Raw genomic sequence first — 13,382 nt, forward strand, 5'->3', positions numbered from 1 at the left:
CCAGGATTTCTTGAAGATTGGTGGCTGGATTCCAAAGGGGTAGGGGTAAAGTTCTGGAAGGACTTGTGGAACGGGAGTTGGTGCAATGGACATTGTTTGCAAATGCAACATTCTTTTGTGAGTTAAAGGAAAGGATGCTAGGGAGTGCCTGCTCGGAGCCTTACTCACTTCCACTATTTGCCGGGCTTATCTGTGTGCTCCTGAGAGATGGACATTCTTTCCGACCACCCACTTCTGTTGGAGCTAATTCAGTATCACCCAGCAACCCCCAAACCTTCACTCTGGTACCTACAGAGCAATCTCAGCTGAAGGACTGAAGAAGCTTTGTGATGGTCGTGGTGGTGATGGTTGGGTGGTGATGGTTGGGTGGTGGTGGTGGTGGTGGTGGTGGTTACAAGTTGCTCAACTGATCCATACGGGAGAGGGAAAAAGAATCAAAGCACCTTAATTTTGGTAGTTCAGGAACTTCACTTGCTTTTCATGAGATAAAAATCAGAGGCTTGAAACTTTTTTGAGCAATATAACAAATAAAGCACATATTTGAACTTTCCTCATACATTTCAACAAGCCCACGTGAAATGAGATAGACTGAGTCAGGATAGACACCCAGCAAGGGGGGCTTGCTTCAATTACTTCTCATGTTGCCAGCTCTCTCCCCTTTCTCATATAAAAGGGATAAAAATGCCTTTGGCCTAGAGAAAGACAGTGAGAGCCCCTAGGATTCGGAAGTGCTAAAGGAACAAAAGGCACCATATCCAAAGCTCCCTCTTGCTGAGCCCCACCGCACCCCTGCTGTGTCCAGGGGCCCTGCCTCTCATCCCTGAGCTCCAGCTTTCAGCCGGACACACTGTGTATTCCCTTCACTGCTGGGCTTTCAGATAGGTACACGGTCAAATTTGTTGATCGCAACGATTGCAGCAGTAGCTGACAGATATTGACATTTAGAAGAAAATGCTGCAGGCCAGATAAAATTGAGATTAAAGCAGAGCAGCTCTGTGGGCCAAAGGTGCCCCATCTCCCCACACCTGGCTGACAAGCATACTTCTTCAATGTGTGTTAGATGCTCTCGGGGAATTACTGCCAGTGTTCCTGGGATGATACTGGTAATATGGTTAGAAGGGGAATAGACTTAGCTTTAAGAGATGCATATGGAGGTGTATGGGGTTAAAGTGTTCTAATGGCTACAGTATATTTTCAAATGATTCATAAATATATGGATGAATAGGATACCATGGGGATTTCAAAAAGTAAGTGGAAATATTCCATTATTTTTTAATTCCATGTCTCATGAACTTTTGGAAGTCCCTTCAAATATGTATATACATACATATATACATTATACATGCACATACATTATGTATACAAATATGTGTGTATGCATTATACACACATACACAATGTATACATACAGGTAATGGATACATACATCATGTGAATCTGATGTGTGTATACATACATCTGTATAATATATACATCTGTATAATGTATACATACACATACATAATTTCATTTAATGACACTAATCCCTTATTCCATGTTTGATATACAGCAGCATTTTCAACTGTTGATTGATCCATTCATTCTATCTTTAAGCACCTGCTATGAGCCTGATAGACCTTAAACTCTAACCAAACTCATTGTCAGAGAGTCAATTCAGACTCATAGCAACCCTATAGGACAAGTTAGAACTGCCCCTGTGGATTTCCAAACTGTTGCTCGTTACAGGAATAGAAAGTCTGGTCTTTGTCCTGTGGAGATGCTGGGGATTTTGAACTGCTGACCTTGTGGTTAGCAGCCCAACATACAGCCTCCAGGGCTCCCAGGCACAGACCTAGGCCTAGGGAATAACCCACATGCGACTTTCAAGGAACTTTCAGATCAGAGAAGAGATCACCATGGAAAGCAATATGGTCCATAAAATACAGCATTTGCAAAATTCCTGAGAAGTTAATGACAAGAGGAAGACCAAGGGAAACAGTGGCTGTTTGAGTGGAGGTCAATGCAGGGGCATCTGGACAGCAATCAGGAGAAGGAGCAGGAATGAAGAGTCTGACAGGAATGAAAGGAAACGCAGCAATAAACTGCAATATGTGGAGCCCATAACCTTGCTTGTTGAAAGTGAAGAGGACTTGGAGCACTCACCGATAAAGACCAAAGCCTTCATCGTGGCTGACACCTCAACATAAAACAACATTCTCACAACTAGACCAGTAAGCAACATCAAGATAAATGGCGAAAAGACTGAAGTTGTCAGAAATTTCATTTTACTTGGATCCACAATCCATGCTTTTTAAAATAGCAATCAAGACAGCAAGTGACTGACTGCATTGGACAAATCCGTTCCAAAGAATCTCTTAAAAGTGTTAAAATGTGAAGATAACACTTAAGGACTAAAGTGCACCTGACTCAGACCCACTGCTCTCAATTATCCCACATTCATGTGAACACTGGGCAATAAGGAAGGAGCATTGAAGAGAAACTAATACATTTACAACCTCATGAGTACAGGAAAGAAGAAAATGTTCCAACATCGACTGTGGTGATGATTGCGCAACTCTGCTTACTGTGCTGGAACTACTGTATTGTATGACATGCGAATTATAGGTCAATGAAACTTTTAAAATACGGGTCCATTTGAATTATGATACTAGTGAAAAATACTGAAGGTCCTGTAGACTGCCAGAAGAACATACAAATCTGTCTTGGGAGAAGTACTGGAACATCCAGACTGCTCCTTAGAAGCATATACCTTGAACGGGTAATCAGGAGGGACCAGTCTCTGGTGAATGACATCATGCTTGGTCAAATAAAGGATCAGAAGAGAGAGAGAGAGAGAGAGGAGAAAGACCTTCAGTAACATATATTGACAAAGCGGCTGCAACAATGGGCTCAACAATAGCAACGATTGTAAGGATGGAGCTGAGCAGGCAGTGTTTCATTCTGTTATACATAGATTCACTATAGTCACAATCAACACAATGTTATCTAGCAACAAAGGTTCTTTCAGGAAAGACATGATACATTCAAGTAGCAGTGATTAAAAAGAAGTGAATGAAAGGACTGGGATCGGGTACCAGGCATCTACCCAGAACAAAAACTCATACCAATGTGAATGGGGGTGGTGGTGGGGGCATGAGTGAAGACCCAAAGCCCATGTGTAGACAATTGGACATCTCCTTACAGAAGGGTCACAAGGAAAATACAAGCCAGCCAAGGTGCAGTGTAGCACTGATGAAACACACAACTTTCCTCTAGTTCTTAATGCTCTCCCCTCCTCACTATCATGACCTCATTTCTACCTTACACATTGGACTAGACCAGAACAGGTACACTGCTACAGATAAGAGCCCGAAACACAGGGAATCCAGGATAGATAAACCCTTCAGGACCAACAATGGGAATAGAGATACCAGGAAGATAAGGGGAAGGTGGGGGCAGAAAGGGGGAATCAATCACAAGGATCAACATAGAATCCCCTCCCAGAGGGGTGAACAATAGAAAAGTGGGCGAAGGGTGGCAGAGGACAATGTAACATATGAAAATAATAATCTATAACTTATCAAGAGGTCATGAGGGAGGGAGGGTGGGGGAAGGAGGGGGAAAGAGGGGAACTAATATCAAGGGCTCAAGTAGAAAGAAAATGCTTTGAAAATGATGATGGTAACCTATGCACAAATGTGCATGACACATGGATGAATGTATGGATTGTGATGAGATGTAAGAGCCCCTAATAAAAGTATTTAATAATAATAATTTTTAAAAGGTGTGAGCAGCATGAAAGAAAACTAACAAGGAATAGCAAAGCCCTCAACACCGTCAACAGTGAGGACCCGTGGTCCATGCTCGGCTAGAAGGCTCCCCTACGAGTGCCCAGAGTAAGTGGCTGTAATTGTTAGTCAAAGGAAAAAGTTAGCCTACAGTGGAATATAAAATATTTAGGAGATATTGTTTTATAATTATATAATTAAATTGTACCTTTCTCTCAGTAATTAGAACATTTTTATACAGGACAATTTATCACAAATATGAATTACCTCTTTTACGCATAAGCATGAGTTATAGTATTTAAACTTTAATGGCTTAATAGAATTGCTTGAATTTATAGAAGTGACTATATACTATTGACCTTTTTACTATTCTGATCTCTCATTGGCTACCCATTCTAAACCTCTCTTCTATGTTAGCAGGAATCATTGCAGAAGGAGGAGGGGTGGAAATGCCAGCCAGTCAGAAACCAGAATATTAAAAAGGTCAACATCATGCAGTTTTCTGCTATAATTCATAAAGACATTAAACACCCAATATTTCATCTCAGGACCAAGATTGTAATGAGAACAGAAAATGGCACAACATTAATTCATCTTTGTGACAAATATTTTAATGAGAAAGGAAGTACACAAGCTACAAATATTTGGTTACCATTTAAAAAATATCTTACACTCTTTATAATGTAATGAAGGTAAATGTCTCCCTCCTAAAGTTGAATCCCACACTAAATGCCCACTGCCATTGAAAGGAATCGGATCCCTTTGGGAGTCTACTGAAAGTAGGCTTAATCCCCAAGAGAGCTAGTGGCATAACCAAGTTAAAATAAATAAATGGAAAAGATGTTCATTATACAAACATAAATGAATAGAAATTTTATTTTGGCAAATATTTCACTGTCATTAGACTCTTTGATACTGGCTAATTAGAATTTTCTTCCCATTTGAAATGGTCACTCTGTTACTCCCTTAACAGAAAGTCAATCCCAAAATAAAGTATAATTCCTTCATGATTAATTCTTTCATATGATAGACATTGCATTGCATGACAAATAAGAACAGAAATATGGGCTCATATATTCAGACTCAGAGAACTCAAGTAGTGAATCAATCTAAATCAGATAGTGAGTCCTGTACACATGCAACATAGTTTGTATCTTTATTTTTCTTTCCGTGTGTGTGTGTGTGTGTGTGTGTGTGTGTGTGTGTGAAGCTATCTAGTCAAGGGGAAAGAAACAGAGTTCTGGCAGAACTTAGAATCCAACTCACGTGGTTTCACTGAAGGCCTTGGTTTCAGAGGTGTGCAGAGGGTTAAGGGATCCAGCAAGGTAGAGGCATCCAGAGACCGGCATGAACAGAGATTTGTTATTGTGCCTAACCTGAGAGGCAAGAGGAGGAGATGTAGTTGATGAGTAAGAACTGGAGCGCTAGCTGAGGAGCTGGAAACAGAGACACAGGGGCAAAGTGCTAGGGTCTCTGTCCCTCTTCTCCTGCCTCTCAGTGACCAAACCCAACTTAAAGCCAACAGCCAGGGAAGCTTAGGTGAGAGAGGGGCTGAGGATGGGCTCTCAGAGAAGACCAAGGTTGGCAAAAATAGCTGATTGGGAGGGGTAGGCACACAAATGAACAATAAGCAGGGGTGTTTCAATTCTGAAAATGTGCTCAAAGTAGAATTGGAGGTCCCTGACGGTGCAGGGATTTAAGTGCTTATTTAATAACCAAAGGTTGGCAGTTCATACCTACTAGCTGCTCTATAGGAGAAAGACTTGCCAGTGTGTTTGGGCCAAGATTTACAGCCTTGGAAACTCTATGGACAGTTCTGCTTTATCTAAGGTGGCTCTGACTCCATTGAGTTTTTTGTTAACATAATGAAAAGCAGAACAATAGAAGAAAGTGAAAATGGCTGGAAGGGAAAATGAATACCAAAATGGAGAAGGTAAAGAAAATGGAGTCATAATAGAATTTGGTGAAACACTTTCCTTTAGAAATAACTAGACTACAACTTGTCTGTCACTTTGTTGTACTCTGGTGGCTTGTGTGTTGCTATGATGCTGGAGCGATGTCACCAGTATTTCAAATGCCAGCAGGGTCACAGAAAGTGAGCAAGTTTCAGCAGTGTTGTTGGAATAAGAACAGACTACGGAGCAAGACTAGGCTATCCACAGAATCAGCCACAGAAAGCCTTATGAACCGCAGCGGAACATTATCTGATACTGAAAACTTCATGAATAGCTGTAGAGCACTGTCAGCTATCAGACCAGAAGTTGAGCCACTCAGGTTAGAAGGCCCTCACATAAGACTGAGGAAGAACTGCCTTCTCAAAGTAGAACCAACCACAATGACACGGTTAGAGTAAAGTCTGTGGGGGCAGAGCCTTCTGGACGTGCATGTACAGCTTGGGCACAACTCAAAGTAAGAAGAAACAGCTACCAAAATACACTCATAGTTAGAATTGGGAATGTATGGATCTAGGAAAATTGGAAGTTGTTAAAAATTAAATGGAACCCATGAAGATAGATATCCTAGACATTAGTGAGATGAAATGGACTGATATTGACCATTTTGAACCAGAAAAGTACATGATTGATTATTCTGGGAATTAAAATATCAAAAGGAATGACATTGCATTCATTGTCAAAAAGGACATTTCAAGATCTATCTTGAAGTACAATGCTGTCTATGATAGGATTATAACTCTACTCATTCAAGGAAGTCCAATCAATATGACAATTGTCTCAATTTATTCACCAACCATGTAAACTGTGATGAAGTTGAAGAATTCTACCAGTGTCTTCAGACAGAAATTGACCAAGCATGCAATCTAGATGTATTGGTAACTACTGGTGACTAGAAGGAAACAGTTGGAAACTAAGAGGAAGCAAGTAGTTGGAAAATATGGTTTTGGTAATAGAAATGAGGCTGGAGATCGCATGATAGACTTTTGCAAAACCAAAGACTTTTTTAGCAAATACCTTTTTCAACAACACAAAATACATGTGGAATACACAGAAATCAAATTGACTACATCTATGGGAAGAGACAGTGGAGGAGCCCAATATTAGCAGCTAAAAGCAGGCCAAGACTGACTATGGAACAGACCATCAATCACAGGTAAGCTCAGGCTGAAGAAAATTAAAACAAATCCATATTTATGACCTTGAGTCTATACCACCTGAATTTCAAGAACATCTCAAGAACTGATTTGATGCATTGAACATTAATGACAACCCTGATGACCTGTGGGATAACATCGGGAACTCATATATAAAGCAAAAGATCATTAAAAGGACAGGCAAGAAAAGATCAGTGAGGGTATCAGAAGAGTCTCTGCCTCTTGTTCTTATCATAGAGTAGCTATGGCATATGGAAGAAATAAAGTCCAACAGCTGAACAGGAAACTTCAAAGGACAGCCTGAGAAGAAAACGTTAAATATTACAATGAAATGTGAAAAGACCTAGAGTTCGAAAACCAAAAAGGAAGCACATGCTCAGCATATCTTAACTGAAAAAACTCAAGAAAAATTCATGTTGCGACATTAAATGATTCTATGGGGGAAAGTATTGAATGATGCAGGAAACATCAAAAGATGATGGAAAAAACACAGAGTCAACAAGATTCCAGTAACAAGATTCCAGTAATTGATGGAATACCAATTAAAACGTTTCATCAAACTGATGAAGCGCTGGAAGCACTTACTCATGTCTTCCAGGATCTGTAGAAGACACAGCAACTTGGCTATTGACTGGAAGAGATCCATATTTTGACTCATTCCAAAGAAAAGTAGCACAACAGAATGCTCAATTTGTAGAACGATATAATTAATATCACATGCAAGTAAAATTCTGCTGAAGATCATCCAACAAGGTTTGCAGTAGTATATCGACAGGGAGCTGCCAGAGGTTTAGGATGGATTCAGAAGAGGATGTGGAACAAATGATACCATTGCTGATGCCACACAGATCTTGTCTGAAATCAGAGAATACCAGAAATATGCTTACTTTAATTTATTGCCTGTGCTAAGGCATTTCACGGTGTGGACTATGGGATCCCAGAACACTATGTTGTGCTTATTGATCAAGAGGCAGTTGTGTGAACAGAACAAGGACATACTGCATAGTTTAAATTCAGGAAAGGTGTACGCCAGGGTTTCATCCTCTCTCTGTACTTATTCACTGTGTATGTAGAAAATAACTACAATATGGATTATATGATGAAGAATGTGGCATCAGGATTGGAGGAAGGCTTATTAACAACCTGTGATAAACAGATGATGAAAGTGAGGAGCACCTGCAGAACTTGATGATGAAGATCAAGGAGTGTAGCCTTCGGGATGGATTATAACTCCATGTAATCCAAATCCAAATCCTCATAACTGGAACAATAGGTAACATCATGACAAACTGAGAAAGGTTTGAAGTTGTCAAGAATTTTATCTTTCTTGGGTCCACAATCAAGGCTAATGGAAGCAGCAGTTAAGAGACCTAATGATGCATTGCATTGGGTAAATCTGCTGCACAAGACTTCTTTACAGTGTTCAAAAATAAGGATGTTATTTTGAGAACTAAGCCAGGGTATTTTCTATTCCCTCATATGCATGTGAAAGTTGGACAATCAATAATGATCAAAGAAGAATCCATGCCTTGACATTAGGGTGCTGGGGAAAGAATATTGAAAACACCATGGAGGACCAAATCAGTCTTGAAAAAATACACTCAGAAAGCTCCTTAGAAGCAAGAATCATGAGCGTTCAGCTCATACTTTGAACATGTTGTCAAGAGAAAGCAGTCCCTGGAGGAGGCCATCATGCTTGGTAAAGCAGAGGGGAGTTGAATAAAAAAGGAAGGCCTTCTACCAGTGGGTTGACAGAATGGCTACATGGATGGACTCAGCTTTCAGAGCAATCCTGTGAGGATGGCGTGGGACTGGGAAGTGTATAGTTCTGTTGTACCCGGGGTCACTGAGCATTAGAACTGACTCGCGGCATCACACAACAACAAAATGTTCCTGTAGAATGTTATTTGAAAATCAATTTAAGATATACTTTTGACTGTGGCAAATGACTACATGGAATATCTCCTTGTACGTTGATCTTGAAATGAGGGGTGAGTCACTGGTTTTGTTTCTCTTTGTGTTTGAGATCTAGAGATATCTTCAGAAATTCCCTGTAAAATATGTCACTTCAAGTTCTTTGATTTTCAACCAGATCTTGATATAGTGAATCCAACTAGAGTGCTGAGTGGCTCGTTAACAAGAGTGTAATCACTGCCTGCCTTTTTACCATTGCCTATTTACCACTAACAAATATCATCTTGCGATGCTAAAGAGTGTCTTTCACCCAGTGGATCCCAAAGTGCTTTTGATGAAGTAGGGATGCGGGAGAAGCTGAAATAGAGCTCTCTCTGGGGTGGAATAAGACAGCTGTTAGCCTTGCAGAAATGCTGCACAACACTCTGAATGGAAACCAGGGAAGGGTTCTCAATCTAATTGAAACTGCAAGAAGAATTTAAGTTGATGGACTAATTGCTGAGACTGGCATTTATTCAAAAACACCAGGGCTTATTCTTTTCTGGCAGTGAGCAGCAGTACAGCAACTCAGTTCCACTAAAGAGACCCTGTTCCAATGAAGAGATGAGGAAGCTCAGGTTCATGGACACAAACGATGCTTGAGAGAATTGGACGGCCATGGACATCCATTACATTTCTGGCTACTATTTATCTTTTGACTCCTATGGCAGTCAGGGGCATCAGCTGCCAAACAATGTGCTGATACCGACTCAAAAGACAGGGCACACCCTACATGTGCACATTAATGCAGAAATCAAGCCACTCTGAGAAGGTCGTCATGTGATCCTGACTCAACTTGACCCTAGTGAGTTTATGGACGCCATCAAGTTTTAAGAGCCTGAGGTGGTACAAATGCGAAACACTCCTATACCTTTAAGAAACAGCAGCTTATGAGTCAATGAAACTTTAAACTGATTAGGTTGCAGCAGGTTCCTCCTGCCTCACACTTCTTTCATGCTGGAATGTCACATTAATTGGTTCTTAATTGAACAATGTGCTTCCAATTTTCAAAACCCAGCAGAGTATAAAACAGAAGAAGTCACACTTGGCTCTTTGCAATAGCAAGTCATATGGGTAGAGATACAATTCATGAGGATTAACCTCTCACAGAGGTTGAAAGCTGTCTCACAAGCCCTTCTCTATGCAGCACTGTTGGAGATGACTCTTCAGGTTGTCAGTTCTTACATGGAAAGTAATTTCAGGCCCCTTGTTTAGAGGAAGAATAAGATGGTAACTAAAATTCCATCAATTACTAGGTTTTTATAAAACTGGGATCCCTAAATATGGCTGTGCGTTGGATATGGTTAATTATCCATTCCCCTTATAAATAAATAATCTTATCTTAATTTGGGTATTTAATATAGATTGTATTTGACTTATTGATTTACCATTGGATGAGACCTGCTGACTGAGTCCTAGGCATGAGAATATCAGATGCACAATTAAATTTGGGCCAGAAGGTCTGCTTTCCACCTGAAATTAAAAACCTGTTTGTTCATGCTCTTTCTTTAGAAATGTTCCAGGAACAGGCAAGTTTGATTTTTCTATTCTGAAAGAAAATTATTTTTAAACAGGGGCTGTGTTCTGAATTTGTATGGTGTGAAAAGTCAGAGATAGGAAGAAAGTTGTTTTCTTGCAACAAATAAACCAGAAAAGAAAAGAAACACTTGTCAGATTTCAGAGATGTGTTTTATTTTTTTCTCTTGCCCAATAATGCTGTGCCTGGGGGAGAAGAATCCAGTAGGGTTCCTTAGATCAGCATACTGTCTGCAGTATAACATTTGCTTTCTTACAGGCAAGCGTGTATCACACTTGCTCATCGTACAAGTAAGAGATGGGTTTTCTAATTGCGTGCTCAAGCGTGGATCGTTCATCAAAGGTGGGCTATTTCTGCCTCTTGCATCAGAAGTAGGAACGATGTGCTTTCTCCCGTTTGCATCATCAACTACGGTCTCCCGTATCACTTAGCAATTGATGGAGACTTTGCTGCTGCTTTCAAGGATTCACTGCTCCCAGGGTTATTGTAAAAATCAATGGAAAAAGGAAGAAAGACAAGCCATTTGAACCACAACTTTCTGATTAGATTGTGTGTTATGGTGCTATTAATCTATTTTGGAATAGGATATAGTGAGACTGTGATAAAACCCCTTTATGTCACCACTAAATTAATGCATTTATTGCTTTTCATTAATAAAGAATCCTTGTGGAAGTACCTTCTTCGACAACCAAGGCTGTCAGAAAGGTCACTCACAGGTGTGTCTCAGAAACACCTAAGGATCTCAAGAGAGCCTGCACTCTGAGCAGCCTTCCTCCTGAACGGCTTCTGGCTCGCAACCCTAGTGGCAATTTCTTCCAGCAAAGACCATGATCACACATCTCCACACTAATGACCCTTGCGCACTCAGCATCCTTCCATTCTGCTCCAGCAGGAGCATTTGGAACTGCACTGGGACCGAACCTGGCATCAGAAGCAATCATGGCAGCGGTGCTGCCACAAGAGACAAATGATTCCCTGGGTAAAACTCAATAATAAGTGAAACATTTGACAAAGAAGAATGCCGTTGGCAGCCCTGATCAATCTCTCTAAGAAAGTGACGCTGTAGAGTACAGGAGCAAAGCCCAGAGAATGACAGCTACAAAAAGCCTTTGTAAGCAAAGTAATCAGGCTCATGTCAGCCGCTCTGTCCTTTCATGATCTCTTGCCTGGACAGTTGGTAAAATCTGATCAATGAGGTATTTTTCAACATCCGTGGAAAATCATCAATCAATTCAAAGAGATGCTCAGCAGAAATAAGCTATAAAAGGGGAGGAGGGCCCCCTGGGTTGAGGGGAGAATTGATACAGTGCTCGTGACTTTCTGGACTTCTTGGTCACCAGTGGCTCGTCCAGTGGAAGTCCGTCCTTATTTTAGGCAAGCGGTTACAGTGAGCTATTTTCTTTCTTTCTTTTTAAATTATCAAGGATTTCATTTTACTTGCATTGGATCATTGCCTATGAATGCATCAGTCAAGCAATAAAATGATGTATGGCATTGGGCAAATCTGTAAAAGGGCTTTTTAAAGTTTTGTTCTGTTTTGTTTAATCATTTTATTGGGGGATCATACAGCTCTTGTCACACATACATCCACACATACAATCTACACATACATCCATTGTGTCAAACACATTTGTACATTTGTGGCCATCATCATTCTCAAAACATTTTCTTTTTACTTGAATCCTTGGTATCAGCTCCTCATTTTTCCCCCTCTCTCGCCTACCCTGCCTCCCTCATGAAACCTTGATAATTTATAAATTATTATTATTTTGTCATGTCTTACACTGTCTGACTTCTCCCTTCACCCACTTTTCTGTTGTCCATCCCCCAGGGAAGGGGTTATAGGTAAATCATTGGGATCAGTTCCCCCTTCAGCCACCACCTTCCCCTCCTGGTAATGCTACTCTCATTATTGGTCCTGAGGGGTTTATCTGTCCTGGATTCCCTGTGTTTCCAGCTCTGATTTGTACCAGTGTACATCCTATGGTGTAGCTGTATTTGTAAGGTGGAATTGGGATCATGATAGTAGGGGAACGGAGGTGGGAGGAAGCCTTAAAGAACTAGAGGAACGTTGTATGTTTCTTTGGTGCTATACTGCACCCTGACTAGCTCATCTTCTCCCTGAGACCCTTCTGTAAGGGGATACCCAGTTGCCTACAGATGGGCTTTAGGTCTCCACTCTGTACTACCCTTCATTCAAAATGATAGGATTTTTTGTTCTTTGATGCCTGATAACTGATCCCTTTGACATCTCGTGATCACACAGTCTGATATGCTTCTTCCATGTGGGCTTTGTTGTTTCTCAGCTAGATGGCCATTTCTTTATCCTCAAGCCTTTAAGACCCCAGGTGATATATCTTTTGATAGCCAGGCACCATCAGCTTTCTTCACCACATTTCCTTATACACTCGCTTTGTCTGTAGGGATCATGTCAGGAAGGTGAGCATCATGGAATGCCAGGTTAATAGAACAAAGTGTTCTTGCATTGAAGGAGTACTTGAGTAGAGGTCCAAAGTCCATTTGCTACCTTAATACTAAACCTATAAAAATATTCACATAGATCTATTTCCCCATCATCATATATAAATATATTTACATATGTACATACCTGTATTTAGACCTCTATAAATGCCTTTTGCCTCCTCGTTCCTTCCTCTATTTCCTTTTACTTTCCTCGTGTCCTACTCTCATGCTCAACCTTCATTTGGGTTTCAGTAATTCCTCACAGTTACAGTGCCCTTAATCAAGCCCCACCAGGCCTCCTAGATCATCCTCACCATCAATTTTGAATTACGTGTTGTTCCCTTGTTCCTGGGGTTGTTAACACCCACTTTCTGTCTCCCGTCTCCTCCCTCCTATGGCCCCTGGAATCATAGGTCCCATTGTTTTCTGCTCCAGATTGTTGATCCCACCTATCTTATCTAGACAGGCCTGCAGAGATAATAATATGCACAAAAAAAGAACACAGTGCAAAACAAAGCAACAAAAGAAAACAAAACAACAACAATAACAAATC

This window comes from Echinops telfairi, unplaced genomic scaffold (assembly GCF_000313985.2).
Source record: "Echinops telfairi isolate 266 unplaced genomic scaffold, ASM31398v2 ScPeMD7_3;HRSCAF=10, whole genome shotgun sequence".
In the NCBI taxonomy this organism is placed as follows: Eukaryota; Metazoa; Chordata; class Mammalia; order Afrosoricida; family Tenrecidae; genus Echinops; species Echinops telfairi.